Here is a 14,533-nt window from a genome sequence, read left to right as displayed (position 1 = left end):
ATGAACGTTCACTGTTAACTATGGACTCATTAACTTTGATCTGTTCCCCGTTTTAACAAATAGGCTGCTGTTTTGTTTGTATACGTTTAATTCGTTTGTTCATAAAACTGATTCAGATTCAGCGCAGCCTCCACAATGGCTTCACGCACAACACTGACTGCATGAATCATTTGTGGCAGGAATCAATGTTAGTCACTGACCACACCGAGGTCCCAGAAGGTTACTTAAACCTGTTCATGATGGGTCTGTGTCCCGCACTGAAACTGAAATCTATCTCTAATATTTCCATAAATGCACAGATAATAAATTGGAGTGCTGCTATCAAGAGAGATCTGACACGTAATCAGGTTTGGCCAAAGCACTGGGCAACCTGTGCAGACACCAGACCATCAGGAGGTGCTGCACCATTACAGGCTTCTAGGATGAAGAGCGGAATTGCTCCAAGGAGGGCTACATCACATGGCTACACGGAGTGCGAGTAACCGAGTGAATGTGAACGTGAAAGCATCCAAAAGCATGAAAGGTTCTTTTTTAAGGCCTGTTAGTCATTGCCATTAATTCATTAATTCACCTGTCTTTAGCAAAAAAGTTATAGATTGACCTTTTTCTTAGATTCCTAGTCATATTTCACTGAAATAAACAACATTTCCAGTTCATAGCAAGTTACTATTAAGATAAAATGTTAGTACATGAACCTGAAATATCATGAAAACGTAAAAGTTCATTTTGTTTTTAGTGTGTCAGGGTTAATATCATTTTTTTGGTTTATTTATAGGATGTATTGCTAAAATTCAAAGAATAAAACTGTTCACTTCTTGCATAGTGTGTTTTGCATGCTGCGGTTTAAATGTTGATGCAGGATGCCGCACTCACATCGCAGCGGAAAACGGTCTGTACAGAATACAACGAAACTAGCTTTGCAGAAGTGAAACTAAGAAACGAAGCATGTAAATAGGGGGAATGTAAAAAGGTCACAACCACAGAAGAGGTCATTCCTGGATCATGTGATTTGGTTTCTCCACCTGGGTCTGTTCCCAATATGATAATTATTAACCATATCATAGATTTGAATCTCCTCAGCCTCAAAACAGCCCTGGCTCATGTCAGTAAAGGCCAGTCACAAGAAACAACTTACTATTTAAAACTAAGGTACCTCAGCAGCTCACCCCTTTTTTAGATGTACATCTTGTATACAGAGTACAGTGTAGAGCTGGTGGCACCTTTCAAACTTAATTTGTTCACGGGGTTTCTATTACTATAGCAAACATGGGTGCAATGTGAAATTTAATCGCAGTAGCCACTGCAGATGGTCCCTTAAGAAGAATGTATTCAAGCATTATATGAAGAGCAAATACCATTTGAGGACTATTGATTTCAAGTCAACTGTGAAAATGTGTTGCTGTGAGGCTTGATAATTAAAAATCACTGGTGTCAATGTTCTAGTCATTTAATGAGTCAAGGTCTTAAGCTATTTTAAGTAAAGAAATAGGTTTCCTGATCATAGGTTTCCATCACCATCGGAATGACGTTCACAAGTGGGTGATGGAAGAGCTTATCTTAATTCAGAGAAACTCCCCCTCTGTGCTGAACTTAGGCAGGCGATATGTCACTTTCAAGATTTTGATAACAACATTTACTGACCACTGCCCCACCATATTAAAGTACAAATTTAGTCAGACTAATTTGATCAATTTGCTAGTCAAGGTATTGCTGCATATTGCTCAACCCAAAAGATTACTTCATCCAAGCTGCAGGTCAGTCTCCCATTCATAGATAAAGTCTAGATTATTTTTTTTGAATTGAGAATTTAAATAATACAGCCTTAGCTGGACGAACCCAATACAGCACACAACAGTACAGTTATTGTAGTTGCAATTAATTTCACAGATAACTCCACAGGTTAATATGGTCTAGTAATATGGTCTTTTGTTTGGTAATCAGTTTAATGTTTTTGTTAACATGTTTATGTTAATGTTTATGTCTGTGTTATCAGATGTTCAGTGTCTTTCTTAAAATAAATCCTTTCTTACAAATCTTTAAGGACTGTGCAAAGAAACACATTCTAATAAAGGTGCCACTGAACAACGTACCGTCCCCACACACTGCTTCCCGGGCACCCGTCATGGCTGCCCACTGCTCATTGAGGGTGATGGTTAAAAGCAGAGGACACATTTTGTTGTGTCACCGTGTGCTGTGCTGCAGTGTTTCATAATGAGAATCACTTCACTTTGTACTCTTGGTACATTCATACTTGTTGAAACCACATCCTCTGTCCCTTTATGTGGGCACATTTGCAGTTGATGTGCACTGTGCTCATACTAAAGTAGGAAACAAACAGACGTTCATACAGCATGTTATTCCATCTGTATTTAGAATTGTACAAAACATGTATTTGTACTAAAAGCCTGTGGTTTGGTTTTCACCAATGGTATCAATGCCAAAGACAGCATTTCAATATAATGCAATACATATAGACCGGGAATGTGCAAGCTATGTACTAATTTATGCTGTCTGAAGAATTAAGCCTTAAGGGGAACTTTTCATGGCATGAAACCCTATCTGTTAACGAAGAAAGCTTACATCTGAAACACAGAACGGCCACATTTGTACTCCCCCACACTCCAGAAACATTTGGATTTCTCACACGATCTGGTTTGAAGGCTGTGAATGTGAAAAGGGGAAGTTGGGCTGTATTTACTTTCAGAATGTTTCAGAGGTGGGTCTTCAGTAGATTAATTAAAATGTTTGCACTGACATTCCTTTGTTTTGCATTAGGATGGCCTACAGAGACAAATGTAGGGGTGCACGGTGGGTAGGGCTTTTAGAGGGGGATGATAGTTACGAGAAAGAGTGTCACAGTCTGGAAAACTGCTGCTACATTTTTGGGCCTGCTGCTCTCCTTGGGGATCAGTTTTTAAAGGGTCATCAGACATGGATAAGCCGAGGTGGGTTATGTTACAAAAGTGCTGCTGCTTTATGTGAGCTTGTCTGAAGATGCCAAAATGTCTCTGGAGAGAGAAGGAAGCCAAGAAATTTAGTTCCATGGCAATTTAGAGTGATTTGGTGTGCCGTGTTATGCTGTTTCACTATCTGCTTCTGTCTTTCTCAGAGCCTGTGCTCAATTTTAATTCTATGACCTATTACACATAAATCTCTCTTGGAAAGGAAATTTTAGAGCTATGTGCTATGTGTGTGCTTGTGTGCTGTAGGCTCTCGTTGTCATCTTGAACAACTCCTACTTGTGTTTCCCATGTTAACAGATTCGGGAGTTGACCCTTGAGAGTTTAATCTGGGAATCTGGGTGGTTAGACAATAATGCAGAGCAATAAAGCATCAAACAAATTCAAACACACTTACGCAAAAAAACACAATTTGTCTGTAGTTGGAGACCCACCTTGTCTGGTGATTGCCACTGTCAGCTCTCCGACACACTGAAGCTCACAATAAAAAGGTTCTCCTAAACAGCAATAAAGCAGGACTTGAAACTTTCAGAGTTAAAAAGTTTCAGAGTTAAAGTGCCGAAGATGCCATGATGTGCTGCGTTTTGCATTTTGAATGTATTGAATGTATAACATGCAAAAGAACAAGATATTCAGGGAACTGTGTGTGTTCCTGAGTGTGTTTCAGAGCCAAAAGGAATGATACAAAAACTGCTTGGTCTCATTAATGGGAACAGTCACAGAGAGTTATAGCTCAAAAAAAAAACATGCCCATTATTCATATGTGGTTTAACATTAACTGTGGTGAACAAGTCTGAACAATCACAAAAATTTCCTTTGTTACATTTCCACGTAATGTAACAAAATATGTTACATTACGTGGGGATGTGCTGTCTGTGTTCTTTGTCTTGTTTGTGTTTTTCCTTATTGTAGAGTGAGCCTGCAAATGGTGTCAGTGCAGGGTTGGTGATGATTTGTCTAAGATATAAAAAATAGTCCAACAGGTGTGGTGGTAGGAAAGTCCAAAGTGTAGTATAGAGCATCTGCCCATGTTTGGAGGTACTAAACAGTGCAGAGTAGGTTTTAGTCCAGGGTCATGGTCTACACCACATGTCCATTATAATGATGCTGGTCCATTTAAAGATTCCTGAAGCTTTAGCTGTTACGGTGGCTGTGGTTACCCTCTGGTACATTTCATGCTTGGTCATCTTGTCAGAAGCTCATTGCCATGAACCATTATTAGACTCTGGAGGTGGTCTGGGCGCTTGATTCAGTGAACAAACAGACGTTGGCATTGTACAACTGGTGCAGAAATATGTGGTTATGTTATTTGTGCAACATTGACCCAGAACCCAAACTAGGACAGCCTAACTAAGGTGAATTTAACACGGTCCATGAAGAAAGTTGGTGAGCATTTTCAGACAATTTTATATTCTGCTCAGCTGCTGCCTCTGGTGATTTGGTGATGAAAACAATTGTCTGTTGTTGGCATAGCAGTGAAAGTTTTTTACCCCATTTACGATAAGGAAAAAAGCAGTGGACCTAAGTTACATCAAGGTTATAGTCACCACCAGACTATAAACCTGGTGCAGGTCTGATGGTGCAGAAGATAATGTACGCACGTGATGGATGGAACATTATTCTCCTGTTATAGGACACCAGAAAAAGGACTTCTGCTTAAGTCAATTTAGTGGCTTCTTCTAGGCTCCAGGCTACATTTCAACAACATATGACTATTCCTTTCTATTCTGTTCTATTCTATCAGTCTGTTCTCAAGCTTACAGCCCACATAACAGGCACATGTTGTCTGACATCACATGGGATATATGGCTTTGTTCCAGAACTGGCAAAACTATTGTACCTCATCCAGTCTTAGCAGACCCACATCTGTGTCTGGGTCAGCTCTGGGCCTGAAATGGACCATAACAAATCTGTGTGCAGCCCAGAGGAGAATGGTATGTGTGGGCTGAGTGTGGGGAGCTTTGTCATTAGGGAGGCTGGGCTCTTAATATGCACAATTAATGCACAGTGGGAGGAAACTATTCTACAGTGTCAGTCTCGAAACTGAGTTTCTGTACCTTGTGAAATGTTAGTGTTCAGTACATGTATCAACTTGCTAGCACATCCCTCGCCCCTGTGCATGGAGCATGATGCACCAGATCTCTTAGTCAGCAGAAGCAGAGTGGAAAAAATAAAACCCAAGTTGTAATAGTGAACCTGACATCACAAAAACATTCATAGGTAAACAACCAAAAACATGGCCCAGAATATTCCAAATGGCACATCTCTCTCTCTCTCACAATTCATATTTGTCCATGTGGTAACCCAGATTTACACAGGGATACAAACTAATCATTAGAAAGATCTAATATTGTGTGTAAATTATGATTGCACTGTGAGAACATTTTTTTAAGAAGATGTCATAAATAAATAATTATGCATTTAAAATGCACACTGCACACCTTTTTTGGTTAGTAGTATTATAAGTTTCAAGAAACCTTTCCTGGCATACTGGAAACAAGTATTTTCCAAAATAGCATGTTGTGACTACAGGCTAAATTGTTAAAGAGCCTCACTCACTGTAAGGAATGGAGGAATAAAGCACAATTGGCACACCTCAATATAAATCTACCCTGTACAATATAAACTTGTGTTGCTCGACCTCACAGCACCTGTTTCATAAACTTTACAAAATTTTATGTACCACATATATCTACAAAGTTCACTGGACTGGCAGTTCATTTTAACTAGTGGCAGGTGGACAGGATTTCCCTCAAATAAACCAATTACTGCGCGTTCCACTGCAGACTACCTGACAGCAAGTGAAACAGATTAAAGGGCAATTTTCAGGACAGCATGGCTTCCCCTACGCTATGTCTACAGAAGACACCTCTGTGTCTGTTCTCTATCGAATTACGCTGCCAATGTGATTCATGGCTAGAGAGGTAATGGCAAAATCCCTGGCCAGCTAATATCCAGGAGGAATTGCGTTTCTTGGTAATATAATCCTCATGAAATGCCTAAAGAATAGCAAACATTTTTTTAAAAATGGAAATTAAAAGTCAATTGGGAGCTACACCTCAGAAATTCAAAGTAATTATGCCAGAAACATAATGTGTGGTTGCAATATGAGCAGAAATGCGTGCTGATGTGATTTTACTCCAATTTGTTGGTGTATATTTCTACATTTCACACAGCAGATTTCCAGTAATGGGTGATAAGCCATGAGCAGATGATATTACTGCAGTTCAAAATATGCTCTTCTCTTTTTTATTGGCATACTTTGCATATGATTGTCTGTATCTGCGGGTGTGAGCCTGATTCTTATTACTGCGACCCGCTGAAATGCAATCTGTCGGAAAGTAATTTCCTTCTATTAAAAATTTTTGCCAATATCCTATAACAGGAAGTAGAAATAAGGGCATGTAATTAAAACCATAAGCGGTGCAACAAATCTGAAAAATGTGGCTTTCTGTGAGCTGCTGGTGTCCCTGGGTAATCCCATCGCAAAGAAGCGTTTCAGCTGACAAGCTGAAGTTTTATCTTATCTTATCTTATCTTATCTTATCTTATCTTATCTTATCTTATCTTATCTTATCTTATCTTATCTTATCTTATCTATTGGCTACCTGAATGGAGTTTCATTAACAGATGTATTTGTAATACATTAAGATGTTGAAGCATTGTTAGCAAAGTATGTACAAGAGAGGGGGTACCCACTGTGTGTGTGTGTGTGTGTGTGTGTGTGTACATTGATGTGGGTGCACTTTGGCCTTTTTAGGGAATGTTCTGTATCCTGCGCTTTTTCTTCCAATGTGCAGATGTGAGATTCTTGCTTTGCTGGTAGAAAATGAAAACATCTTCCTCGCTCCTAAATTTCACAAAACTTTCATCCACTGGGAGACCACTGTTATCTGTATGGTGCCATAAAACCATGACAAGGAGTCTTTAAATGCACAATGTCAAGGGTGGATGGCTGAAAGGTTTACTGCCCGCTGTGCAGCGATGGTAGACCGAGCTCTCCTCACTTCTGTTTGTTCACCTTCTGAAAAAACACTGACTGGAAAAAGAAGAAAGTTTTCACACTCAATGAGGCGATATGTGGACTGTTGCTTTTGCCACATTTTTTGCCTCAAAGATTCCTCCAGCCCCCTCGCTAAACTGCCTTGAACTGGATTTCAAGGCCCAGCAAACGAAAAGGTCAAAGATGTGTGAGGGTTGTGGTTAGATGGTGAGAAGCAGCACATGGCCATGCATAAGTAAGAAAGAGCCGAGATGACGTCACGTTTTCTACTTTTTTCTCATTCACTCCACAAATTGTTCATTTTGACGTAAGAGTTGGCATGGTGTGTGAACTGTTATGTTCGGAAGGATCTGCCAAATTAGGCTCAGTTAGTGTTGAAATATTTTCGAGACACAGCTTCCTGTTTGAAGACAACTGTGTAACTTTGCATTTTCCTGTTTCTCGTTCTGAACTGTGGCCGATGTCTCTGGCTAGTAAACATGCAGCCTCCCATTCCGATCAAACCCCAGAGTCTCTTTGGATGTGTTGTGAGGACAGTGCCAATCAAGAATCACCAAACTCTGCTACTGTCTCAGACAAACAAGTTTTTTTTGGGAAGAACTATTTCTTGCTTTATAGTTTCAATTTGTCTTCATTGCTAAACATCCATAAACAGGATGTGTTGCCCAAGAGCATTTTTGGACAGTTTAGAGGCGACAGAACGCTTTCAGGTTTTGTCTATAAATCTGTCTTATTGGCTAATAATGGCATAGACACAACATTTGGATGCTAAGTTGAAGCTTACAGTCTCCATTGTGCTCAAATCCTAATATAGCAAGTACAAAGTTATACTTCCTTCATAAAAGGAGCTTGTACCAAAATTATTGTTGCCATGCAAACAGTTTTAAAGAAAGTTGTAGTCACTTGCCATAGCTCGAGCTATGTTGCAAATGGTAAAAACTCTCTATTTCTTTTGATCATTTGTATAAAGTCTGACATCAACATATTGGAATAAATAGCAGTGAATGTTTATATCTGATGTGATGAACAACTTGGGCAGCTATTGCTGTGTGTTCCGAGGCTGTTTCACAGAAATAAATAGAAATATTAGTTTTCCTGCAATGGGTTGGCATACTGTCAAGGCATGCTAAACTTAGAGAACAAACAACCAGTAGACTATACCTCTATTGAGGCCCATGACCAATTATTAAATAAGCAATACAAAAAGATGGTCATTGTGAAAGACCGCATGTCCAGAACATTCACATGGAGATGCTGATAAATTGTGGAGGGAATTTCCATGGAAGACCTAATAATGACATACCCATTTCTCACAACATCCTAAGGGTGTTGGGTAGTTGTATTAACCAATATGATCACAGACTATGATGTAATCTTCATGAACCTGTCCATCAAAATGTGAAAAGTCTGATGGACTATGTTTTTGCGTATGTCCTGCCACAGCACTCATATTCTGATGTCTCAAATTCGTCACAGATCTCCCTTAACTCAGGTTTCTGAAGTACTGTTTTGTGATAGCATATGTTTTATCTGTGTTAATTAGTTATACAATGAGGTGTACTCAATTCATCCTGTTCCAGTGCCAGTCTGTTGTCTCATCAGAGCAAAGCTCTCAGTAGTGCTTCCCAAGCTTCTCAGTTTAGTGAAGGATTTGTCACCACTGAAGTGATCGACCTTGATGTGTACCTTGAGAAATGATGTCTGGCTGTGGAACACGCAGGTACTGACTACAAAAGATTACGTTACACTGTTTTATCCAATGGGTGGTTAAGAGATTTTATGCCTTCTCTTAAAAGGCTATACATGTCTTTTATATAATATAAATCCTACTTTGGTATTCCAAATCACTCGTAAATGACCAAAGTTTACAAAACTAATTCAGCATATTGGACTAGTTCATGCGCATTAATCTTATTTGTATTTATATTTTGTATGTGAAGTGTTAAAGCAAGCTAATTGATGTTTAAGGTGAGGCGTTCAGTTCAGGGAATTACATGTCCATTTACAGCATTTATCCCGAGTGATTTACAATCAGCAGAAGGGACAGTACCCCTTCAGATACTCAATTACATTTACATTTACAGCATTTATCAGACGCCCTTTTCCAGAGCGACTTACAATCAGTATTTACAGGGACAGTCTCCCTGGAGCAACCTAAGGTTAAGTGTCTTGCTCAGGGACACAATGGTAGTAAGTGGGATTTGAACCCGGGTCTTCTGGTTCACAGGCAAGTGTCTTACCCACTAGGCTACTACCATACTCCGGGTTAAGTGTCTTGCTCAGGGACACAATGTCATTGGGCCGTCCCAGCCTGAGTGACCTCAGCTGCAGCCTCAGAACTCCTATAAAACAGTTAACCAGCACCCAGTGGGGGCTGCTGCATTAATGTGGACCGTATGGCTTACCTGTGTTGGAATCTCCTTTCGATCTCCACATGCCTTAGGGCTTGTTTTTGTTCTTCCCCTGTTTTCCATTTTTGTTGTGATTATTAATAAATCCCTTTCCTTAACAATGTTTTGATTTTGCACCTCATACCCCCTCCAGCCCTTGGGCATGATACACCTAGTATATATATTTTTTGGCTTACTTTGGTGGACGCTCCTGTGAAGACTGATTGGCTTCATCCCTGCTTCACAGATACTATACTGTTATATTTTGAATAGGGTTACTTGTAATTGTAACTCATTAACAAACTCAACAATTTACCAGTAAATCCGCAACATCACATGTCCTCAGCTACCATCAACCATTGTCATATTCCAGCATCCCATGTCCTGTCTTCCCCTCATTACCATGTTAAAATAATATTATTATTATTAACCTCCCTTTTGCATCTTTTTTCATTCCACTGTCAGCATTTACCCTCAATAATGAGATAAAGTTAATTGCATACTTGAAGCAGGGTAGGGAAGTTTACTTTCAATTTTGAGCCTTTGTTATTTAAGCCCTGTAATAAAGTTCTGTAATAAAAGCAAAGATGAAGTTCACCACACGTATCTGATTGCAAGAAGATATGACAACAAGACCCTTAACCCCATGTTACTCCAGAGAGAGTGAACATGAAATTAGTGAACGTAAGTCAATCTGGATAACAGAATCAACGGAATTAAGAAAAGTGAATCTGAGATGTTTGGTTTTCTTATAAAATATTACAATGTTACTCACAATTTATCTTACTTATTGTCAATAAGTCAGGCACCTCTTTCTTTTATTTCTTTCTATGTAGCTCTCTCTTTGAATGAAGAAATGCATGAAAGAAAGCTTTGGTTTTTGTTTGTTTCTCTTATCAGATTGTCAGCAACTCTACAGTTCTTTTTCCTTTACACTCTCACGGTTTCCTGTTTTTACAGCACTGCGTTTGACAGTCGGGAACAATTTGTAGCTCCACTGGAAACTGATCCTGCACTGAACTCTAGACTAGAGCTGGCAACACGAATCAGCAACTGGTATTTATCAATAAAATATGAGGACATTCTCTGTGTTCCGATTATGTGATTTCCTGACTGGAACTTTGTGTTTCCCTGATTGCCTTAACTGTTTGGACCACTAATTATTAGTACTAATTTATCCATGCCATGTCCCATCCTTCTTCTTTCCACCATGTGTTTTATTCTTTGTGTGGGCCCTCATGTCCTGTTTATTTATATAAACCCTTTGTTTGAGCCAAGCGTATGCGTCCTCCTTTCTCCCCACTCTCCTGAAGTTCAAGTTGCAAAGACAAACATTTCCTGGGATTGCAGATGTGTGCTTAATGAGCTGACATGGAGTCCTCTATGCATGATTTATTGGCCACATTCAGAGTAGAACTTATGCTCAGTAACTATTAGAATGAGAGGAAGCCCTGCAACGAAATGCTATGTTTAATATGTGTTATTAATACTTTAAAACCACGTGCAATCAAACACCTTTCTTGATGACCTAAGACAATAACTATGTAATGAATGCATTTGAAATTATGCTTTCACTTTAAATCACTAACCCCTATCCTAAACTTAACATCAACAAATAATAAAAGCCATTTTTCTATTAAACTCTTTCTCCATTTCTGGGAAGGAGCAGCAAAAGGACAAAATTAATGTTTTCACATCACAATGAGGGCTTACTCCATATAGAATGTCTGTGTGTGTGCCTGAGTGAGTGGGTGGCAGAGAAAGAGACTTGAGAGTTGGGGAGAAGGTGGGGAGACTCATGAGAAAACACAGGTGGTTCATTTGTGCATTAATACGAGATGCGATGTGAGGCGATGTATGAAAGAATTAGTTCTGACTTATTTCTAATGAAAAGATTATTAATATGTGTCATTAATGAAGCATATGCTTTATTTCCACAATCTGAAAAAGTGATTCATCCCGCACTAATAAGTAATAATTATGTAGCCTTTTTGTAAAAAAATATTAGGTATCATGTGAATTATTGCAGACAATGATTCTGCATCCCACTGTGTGCAGGGTTGGGTAGTAATGAGTTATCTCAGAATCAGAATATCTTTATTGTCTTTGTAACAAGTACAAAGAAATTAGGTGCAGTGCCTGAGCTGGAGAGGTATCTTAAATACTGTGTGTAAAAAAGAAAGTAAGATGGGAGAAAGATAGCTTTAAAAGAAGACAACAAGCATATATGCTAAAATAATACAAATATAAAACAATTAAATTATAGGGTGAGGTAGAAACCTTATTACACAAGAAATCCTTCTTGCACATGAAAACTTTATTGCACATGAATTGTGCAATAAACAAATTGAATTGGAGGTGGAAAAAATTGATTAAATGTCATGAAGTGCCCTGATGGCAAAAGGGTGGAAGCTGTTGTTTAGTCTGTTTGTCCTGGTTTTAATGCTCCTGTATCTCTTGCCTTATGGCGGCAGTTGGAACAGGTCATGATCGGGATGTGAGGAGTCCTTTATGATAGTTTGTGCTATCTTGAGGCAGCGAGGGTTGTGCAGTTTGTCCACAGAGTAGCCAATGATTTCCTGGGCAGTCTTCACAATCCACTGCAGTGATTTCCTCTCCACTGTAGTGCAGATAGAAAACCATGTGCAGAGGCAGGAGTAAAGGATGCTCTCAATACAACAACAGTAGAAGGACACCAGCAGTTTTTGAGAGTTGAGAGAAATTTAATTACAAAAATATGTATTTGTAATCTGTCACAGTTACTGGAGGAAGGGATGATTACACTTTTAGTTGCATTTTAGTATAGTATAAAAACCTTGATGATATGTTTGGATGTTGGAGCTGGACTGTCCGTGAACTGTATCCTGCTTACAAACTCCATTTGTCCTGCTTACAAACTCCATGTGTCACAAGCACTTGCACAAGAGTGCCCATTTTCAGTGTGCATCTAACTGTGTAAAGTATAAAGGAACACAAAAGAATTAAGAATATTCATTAATAATTTACAAATGTTATCAAAAAGTATTTAAATGTAATTAGTTACATTACTTTCACATAGTAACTATATATATAGTAACTATAGTAACACACACACAGTCCATTATATTTCTTGCCTCATCATATAATTGAGAAATGTGCTCTGTTGAATGCTTTATACTTCCTTGTTTGCGGAACACTGTTGACACTGGGGTTGTAACCTAGTGGATAAAACACTCACCAGAAGACTACACAGTCTACCTTCACAGACTACCTTCTTCACCAGAAGACTACACAATCACAGTTACAAACCCCACTTAGCACCATTATGTCCTTGAGCAAGACACTTAACCCTGAGTGTCTCTAGGGGGACTGTCCAGTGTAAGTCACTCTGGATACAGAGCACCTGCTAAACGCCATAAATATGAATATGTCAGGGATCGAGTGGCAGGGAAAGAAGGGAGGACACACATGCATGACTCACAAACAATTTTCATTGAATTAATTAGGGTGCAGTCACTACACATGAAACAAGGGTAAAATGACGAATGACAGAACAAGGACGTTACACAGCAAGGATACATTTGTACAGATAATCACAGATGAAAACAATTAAGTAATTGGGAGCACAAGACAGAGGACACAAATCTTGGGAATCAGGGAAATATGGAACTGGAGGACCCGGAAATGTCAGGATCATGACATTAAATATGTTGGTGGATGATTAATTTCTGAGGGTTAACCTAGCCATTATTCTTAGCAGATTACAAAGATCAGCAGGATCAGGGGCTCAAACAACACATGACATCAGACCAAAAAACTCAATCAAACAAAATAAAGAGCTTGGCATTAAGTTGTATGCTCCTAGTCACATAAATTGCTAGCATAACAAAAGCATAGTCTTTGAATGCTGAAAAGGTGTTCTGTTCGGGCATCATCTTCGCAATACAGTAGACACAAACCTCTCAGCTAACAAGATTCATTTCAGTAGTATGTGAAGTTTGCTATTACATTTACTCATACCTCTCATACCAAACATACCAAACTTTAAACTTAATTTGGTTCCATTCAGACAAAAATGCACCGTAATTCCAAAATAATGTAATTGCTAATTCTGAAATATAATTTCCCTGTCTTCCTAATATTGATTCTGCTCTGAGTGTGTGACCATAGGTGCCAGCTGGCAATGAAAACATTTCAGGGAAATTATGCTATATTCGCAGTTTATGAACTCATTTGTTCAGGGAGTCTGGTAGCCCAAAGGTCACCCATTGAATTGCCATGTAAAGTATTGGACCTCAGATCTGAGGCCGTTCTGAAATCTACTGATATTTAAGTATGAAATGGACTCCCAGGCACATCCACTGAAACCATTAAAGACAAAGAAAGAAAATTGGGCACTGAGGAGGAATGAATGTGATAATACGATCTTATTAATTCTCAAAGCTTGAACAAACTGTTACCCAAGAGCATAAGTCTGAAAGAAAAACTGATTAAATAAAGTTAAAATAAACGGATGTGCTTCTACAATTCATATTCCTACTATTAGAAGGCAGGAGCCTTGTGCTGCAAGGAGTATAAGTTGAAATGGATAACTAATGATGGGTTAGAGGATTCAAAAACTCAAGCTTTACACATACACAGTCATGGTCAAAAATATTGGTGACTAGGGCATTTATGTTTTCAGATCAACTTATCCTTCAACAAAGTAGTAGTTGAGTCTACAAGTTGACATGACGTCATCTTCGTATGCTTAATCCATGCAATCAACCTTGCATTTTACATACCCATCTGTCCTTCATACATCCCATTAAAATATTCATAATATAATATAATATAATATAATATAATATAATATAATATAATATAATATAATATAATATAATATAATGTAATCCCTTTCTCTCTGCCCTATTGACATCCCTGCATTTATGTCAGAAAACTCACCACTCCTCCCAGAGAACTGTTGCAATTACAAATTCTTTGTTCATGTTCAATTCTTTTGAACACTGAAAGAACCCAAATAAACATTTACATTTACATTTTACAGCATTTATCAGAGGCCCTTATCCAGAGCGACTTACAATCAGTAGTTACAGGGACAGTCCCCCTGGAGCAATTTAGGGTTAAGTGTCTTGCTCAGGGACACAATGGTAGTAAGTGGGATTTGAACCTGGGTCTCCTGGTTCATAGGCGAGTGTGTT

This window comes from Denticeps clupeoides, chromosome 3, assembly GCF_900700375.1.
Source record: "Denticeps clupeoides chromosome 3, fDenClu1.1, whole genome shotgun sequence".
Classification (NCBI taxonomy): Eukaryota; Metazoa; Chordata; class Actinopteri; order Clupeiformes; family Denticipitidae; genus Denticeps; species Denticeps clupeoides.
The sequence above is the reverse complement of the archived record's forward strand: the minus strand, read 5'-3'. Positions refer to the sequence as shown.